We start from the raw sequence: 7,054 nt of genomic DNA, 5'->3' as shown, positions 1-7,054 counted from the left end.
CTTCATCTCATACAGGGAAAGTGAGTTTTGTGAGTTTTGCTTTGTTTTGTGTTGTTTGTTAACTGGCTGCTGTTACTTGGTTGCAAGCAATCCCTCCTCCTGTGAACTGTTTAAAGGACACACAGTGTAACTGTGTCCACTTATATCCAGAGCTGAAGAAAGCAATTAGATATTCAGAGCATGCACAATTCTATTAACAAAATACTCTATCATTAAATAAAATTTTGAATAAATGATCCTCAAGAAAATTTGCTAACAGGTTCTTGATTCTTTCATCTCTGCCTCTCTCTTTGTCTCTCTGTCTGTGTCTGTCTGTCTGTCTGTCTGTCTGTCTGTCTGTCTGTCTGTCACTCTTCCCCTTCCTTGGAACTACAGCATAAACCAAGGACCTTTATATCCTAGCAGATTCTTAATCACTTGCTTTGCAAAATTATTTTCTTTTGCTCTAATTCCTTTTCTTCTGTTTTCCTTTCTCTCTTTACCTGATCAACTTAACTTTACACATAAGTTTGAGTCTGAAGTGATAAAGGAACATTGATTTATTTGGTAGCAATGTGGAATGCAAAATAAAAGTCTGAAGATACAGATCTTAGGGGAAGTTAGGAGAACAGAGGTTTTTGAGATAACATCAGCCCTTGCAGTGAGTAGCACTACAGATCACCTACGAGGAAAGGAGACACAGTGACAGACTACAAGTCTCTGAAACATTTCTGAGCCTGGTGCGACAGTAGAGAAGATTGATAGCAAGGTGAAGAGGGCATACTGACCACAAAAGAAGGCTGAGGGATCAGTCTGTAATGCTGAGGAAAACTAAAGCAGGAAATCTTGGAAGGGAAGCCCTGTGAAGCTTGCAGATGGAATGAAATGGAAAGAAACAAGCATCCCGAAGAGCAAAAATGGGAAGCTTCTGAAGGGGCAGGTGGGTTCATGCATGAATTGCTGCCCACACTGGAAAATGATGAGGTAGGCTGCACAGCCCTCAGTGCACTGCTAGTCCAAACAACCAAGTGGTTGAGGTGGGCTGCATGCTAAGTAAGCACATCCTTCCCCCTCCCTCACCCCAGAAGAGGAATTCTGTAGCGCCCTTACCAAGTTCCAAAGGACACTGTACATCCCCATACCCCAGCAGTACTTCTCTGCACCCTGCAGCACTGAGCATAACTTTTAAAGCTGCCTTCCCAAGGTCTAGGTCACCTATGGCCTTGGATCTACAAGCACTGCAGAATCCAGAGAGTCCAAACCCTTGAAAGAGTTTTAAATCAGAAGTTTAACCTCAAGAGGCATAAGGTTATCAAAAGGTCACCTTTACAAAATCCATAAAACAGAATAAATAAAATAGAATGAGAAGTATGAGCATAACAGTCACTGAAAAGGGAATTTATGCTATATTATACACAGTCCAGAGACAAAAAGGAAAGATAAAGACCTGTTCTTTTTGAAAAACCTTAAGAGTTTCAAGAGATTATTTTAAAAGCACAGTACGCTTTGTCTATGAAGGGCATTGTCAGAGATGCCATGAAAAATAACTCTAAAATTTGCCCAGGATTTTCCTTTTCAACTTTTTTGGTGGCTGAAATGCTAGCAACAAATACTAAGAAATTATAAACCTGCTCTGAAAGAAGGACATAAAAGAGAGCTCAGACCGTAGTAGCCATAATGTGCGGTCCTAGATCCATGTGGTGCAATCTCATGTAGAAGAAAACACTTCGATGAAGCTATAGGAAAATTGATTGGGAAGCTACAAATAGTAATTTTAATGATAATTGTTGAGGTCTAGGGAAAATGGAGAGCTTTTTAGCAAAAGGAAGGAAAGGAAGGAGAGAGAAAGAAGAAAGATAAGAAAGGAGGAAGGGATAGAGCGTGTGAGGGTAGAAGAAAGAGAAAAGGAAGCCTTATCTGCCAACTGTATTTGGGAGCTAGTTCTCTGAGCAATATTCATTAGGAATATGATCAGTGAGCCTTCAAGTAGTGCACAAGCCATAGTCGGTTGCTATTAAGACCTTACTTCAGTATCTATCCAATTTACTTTATATCTTCTTTAATTATGCTACAACATTAAAAAACATTCATTTTATCTACTGTCAGTTGATAAAAAAGGACTCTTACTTTGTCCATGTTGTACTGCAGACTGAACAGGGGCTGCACTCAAGTTCATAAATTCAAGAATAAATGCTCCTTCCTCTCCTTCCCTTCCAACCGCCTGGCCTTTCACACCAGCAGGGGAAGGAAAGCAGCTGGTGTGGCCCCCAGGACCGCAGAATGACCAGCAATGCAGGCAGGATCTTCTAAAGGAAGATCTGGCAGGAAGGCTCCTAAGGAACCTCCTCTGCCCTTAGCTCACTGAGACAGGGGCCAATTTTGGAGCTGTCAGGGACCATGCAGGAGATCAAAAATGGCCTGGCTTTCTCTCCTGCACACAAGCGCACAGGAGCATGCAAGCGTGTGTGCGCATGTACACACACACACACACACACACACACACACACACAGTTTCTTATTCTTTCTTTCAAATATAAAAGGGAAAAAATACATAGATAAGTGATACTGTTTCTTGAGAAATGCTCACAACCTTAAAAGAAAGAAAACAGAAAACAGGAAAGAAATGTGAGATTTTAATGGAAAATTTGATGGCTTTTACAGGATAAAACACAGTTCTTTTCTATCAACTTCTTTTTGGTCTGATTGGACTTTTTTCAAAAAAAAAAAAAAAAAAGAAAAAAAATTTTCCAAAGAAATGTTTAACAAACATTTCCTAATTCTTAATGAGTGTATAGTTGTCTGGGAATATAATTACAAACATAAGTTTTCCTTCTAGCTATATTTTAGGAAAGGACTGCATTTTTTCGGTTCTCACAACTCCATTAAAAGATGTTTCATACTCTATGTTCCACAGAGAGATGAGAAGTAGAATAGTGTGGAATAGAGCAAATCTGTTGTCTCCTAATTAGTTTTCCAGTGGGTTCTTGATAATGAAAGACAAGGTTCGATACCACCGGTAAACTTAGAGTACAGCATGCAAAATATTCACATGAAAAGAGCAGCACGACTCACGCATGCCAGAAGTGAAGTACGTGATGCGCAGAAAGGCAAAACAGCAAATAAGAAGTTCTGTCTGCAGGGCCTGGGGTCATGTTTGCCAGTTTGAGATGCTGGAGCTGTCAACATAACAGTGAAGCAGATGATGAATTCCAGACTGAGCCGGACTATTAGCATAGGTTGGTGCGGTAGGACCCCAGGGGTGGCACCTACCGAGGGTGTTTACACCTAGAGAGTTGGCATCTGTCGAAGGATAATACAAAGCTACAGGCACAGTAGCAAATCATTACTACTTTCTGTTTTAGGTCTAGACAGAATGTCAACCCTCATCTTGATACATGATAGAAGAAAAACATTTTGTTTCCATTCCAGTTTCTTTCCAAAAAAAAAAAAAAAAAAAGATTCAGAATTTTTTGTTCTAAAAAGGATGACTTGGAGAGTTTAGTTTTCATTTACTAAATGAGAAGCAACAGGGGCATGGAGACGTAAAATAAAGTATAATTTTTTAATTGTTTCAAATGAAAGTATAAAGATTACTAGACTAAAAACTATAATTCCATTAGTTAGATTTAATAGAAAGAACATACACATACAAATACATGACACTTTTTTAACATATTTAGTACAGGGTTTATAGGCCCTCACTACACAGATCAGACTTGTAGTGATCCTCCTGTTTTCAGCCTCCCAAGTGCTGGGATTACAGGCACATGCCACCACACCAGGTCTCAACTGCTGTCTCAGAACGCCCTGGAGGCGGAGCCAGCACTGCATGCTGGGGATGCAACCCCTGTCCCTGCATCTGCTTAAGCAGGCGCTTTAATCTGCTGAGCTATCTGGCCAGCCCTGCATGATACATATTCTTCAATCTGTATTTCAGTGTAATATAATTTAACAGATCGGCAGTGAAAACTCTTCCATTTTCTTTTACACAGTCCTGAAAGTCTTTCCATATAACAACACCTAATTACCTTTTATGTCATTTCAAGTTGAAACAAATCAAAGCATAATATTTTCTAGATTTTTTAGCGAACAAAATTTTACAAATGTGTCTCAGATGTTCTTAAGGTCTTTTCTAGATCAATACATAAATAAAAGACAGCCTCTGTGGCCACTTTGTTTGATTATAATTACTTCATATTTTCAATATTTTTATACCACAATTAGGCAGCATAGATGTGTTACAAATGTTTGCATTTACAGAAAATGTTAATCACCCTTTTTAAAGAGTGATTTTCCAGTTTCTTTGATTCAAGTTATTTTCTCATAAAAAAGTTAGTTTTGTTGAACTCACCTGAATGATAAAACAGAGGATTTTTAGAGCTGGTTGTAGAATTGTAAGTGAATAATATCAAACTGTACAAAAATGCCAGTATGTTTTTAAAATCGTGCTTCAGTTATAATCTTGCACCATTAAATATTTATTTTTTCTTCCACATCCACAGAGAAGGGATAAGTCTCCTGAGTATCTTGCAAAAAACTGCAGACACCTCACAGTCAGGGCATGTTGAGCAGTGCCATCAACTGAGCCCAAGTACTGTGATCAAAGATTGTAGCTGATAGTAAGTGGGCAGAGGACAAAAGATCAGAGCAGCATTTTGGAGATGAGAGCAGCAGGGTGCAGTCATGGCCCAAGACCTGGGAGGGCAGCAGAAGGGAGCCCTTAGTAGTGGAGAGGGGAGGGGCAAGCAGGCTATGCAGAGCGGTAGCCTGATTACCTCTGCCTTCCTGCTCCTGGTAGTGCTCCTTTGTGGTTGAACCAAACGCAGTGCTTGCAGAGAAGAGAGACCTATTGGGGTGTGTTGTCATCGGGGTTTACGAGGGAAAGGATTTAATACAGGACACGTAATTTATAGGATTATCATATAATATTCACCCAAAAAGTCAAATGCAAAAACATGCAGGAGATCTGTCCATGCACTAGAGACCCAAAGAATCTAGCTGAGGGCCTGAGTCCCACAGCAGTGACCTGTATGAGCCCATCTGAAGATCTAGAGCCCAAAATAATGTCCTTTGTGAACCTGACCGGAGGCCTAGAGCCCACAAAATGTCTCATGCAAGTCTGTGCCTAGGATCTGCACTGGGAAGGTTTGCAATCAGGGATGGAAGCTAGAAAGTCTGTGCCAGCAGGTGCAGGATGTGCGGCAGCAGGTGGAGGGATCTACACTGCAGCCGGGACGTGAAGATCAAGGTCCACATCCATCCTCAGCAGTGGCAAGGACTCAAGCTCCTCAGATGAAGAGATAGTCTGAGTTCATATCAGGAAAAGCAGCAAGCCAAGCTTATCCAGGAGCATCAGCAGCACACCATCTTCCCACCCCCAGTTCTGCTAGTATACTGCTGAACAGTATACAACAGTCCTCCGGTGGGCCTTTCACACCAGAATGGTGCTGATGCAGTTCAGCTGGGCATTACAGCTTGTCCCTTACTCCAACCAGCACAGTGTGGAACCTACAATCAACCTCCAGGGCACATTGTAGAGTGGTACAAGGAACTAATCCTACAATGTAGGAACTATCAAAGAAGGCTTGAAGTTTTACTCCTCCTGGTCCTGAATCCAGCAATGGAGTTTTGAACTTGAACTTTCCTAATTTAGATTTGGGCATGTGCTAATATTTATCTGGAATTCATGCCTTCTGTCATGCCATTAGAAAGAATTGTTCTAGGCAGAGCTAAGCAGCGAAGGTTCAATCCCCACCTTGCCATGCCTGCCCCTCGTTGAAACTGTGATTGAGACTGGGCATGGTGGCACACACCTGTAATCTCAGAACTTGGGAGGCTGCAAACAGGAGAATCACTACGAGTCCGATCTACTTAAATCGTATCTGGAATGATTTAGGATTTAAAAGACTGTAGCTCTTGGGTTGTGTACTTTCATGTCCTCCTTTTTCAAATGGAAATGGAATTCATTAGTAGCTAGATACACAGTGTGTTTTAATACGGACAGTAAAGAGAAACTGTTGCCCACTCCTCAGGCCTGTATTGCCCATTGACCCATAAGAAACATAGGAGATAGTTGGGAGGAAAGAGAAAATAAAGATTTGCTTAAATCTAGCTCCCTAAGCCACATGCAGCTTTAGGCCTCAAATCTCTGTCTCCCTTTGTTTAAGTTTATGTGAAGGAGAGAGAGGAAGAATTCCATGGGAGAATTCAAGAGTAATTTTGCTCTCTCTTTTATCTATGGTCTACTCTCAGCTCCCTCTTTACTGTAAAAATGAAAGACTCTACCTCCCTGGAATATTCCTTTCATAAAGATACACCAATATTCTGACAGAGGTTTTATTTATCTATCCAATTATCTGAGCTGACGAGGGGAGGGATTAGTTGTTCATACTCTAAACATGAGGAAGTTGGAGAAATAGCTGATCCCTAAAAGAAAAAAAAAAAAAAAGCAATTGTAATTTGTAAAGATCCATTTTACCCTCTGGGTTGCAAAAGCAGATTCACTGGTTCATATCTTCCGAAGTCCAAGTGTAAAGAGAAGGTGCCAGGATGAATGTGTCAAACTCTGTTTTGTTCCCTTAAATTGACCAAATATAAAAAGTATTATCTTAAGCAAAAGAATTGACTTTAATGGTGATGAAATTCGTTCTACCTTAATTATTACATTTCTTCAAAAATTAACTTCTACATACCCATGAAAATATGATTCCATACACAATGGAAATACTTTATACATAGCCAAAATAGCTTCAAAATAAAGGCAAGAAAATTCAATGAATAATCAAGTGTGTTTAGATGAAGAAAGTTAAGATCTTTCTAGTATACTCCTTGGTAAATTGAAGTCTTAAAAAAACTAGTTGAAAAATAAACTTTTCTTTTTTACTTTATTTGCCTAAAACTTTGGCTCTGTCATTAAGCTCCCCTTCTTTATTAATTAAAGCCAGTCATATATCAGGTCAACAATTTCTCACATTGCCAGTCAAGCGGAAGACCCAATACCATTATGGGCTACTAGACTCTTTTAGAATATTTTGCTGAGTTTACACACCTATAATATTCAAATAACGGAACTTAA

Source organism: Octodon degus, unplaced genomic scaffold, assembly GCF_000260255.1.
Source record: "Octodon degus isolate 3935 unplaced genomic scaffold, OctDeg1.0 scaffold00114, whole genome shotgun sequence".
NCBI classification, from domain to species: Eukaryota; Metazoa; Chordata; class Mammalia; order Rodentia; family Octodontidae; genus Octodon; species Octodon degus.
This window is presented reverse-complemented; position numbering follows the sequence as displayed.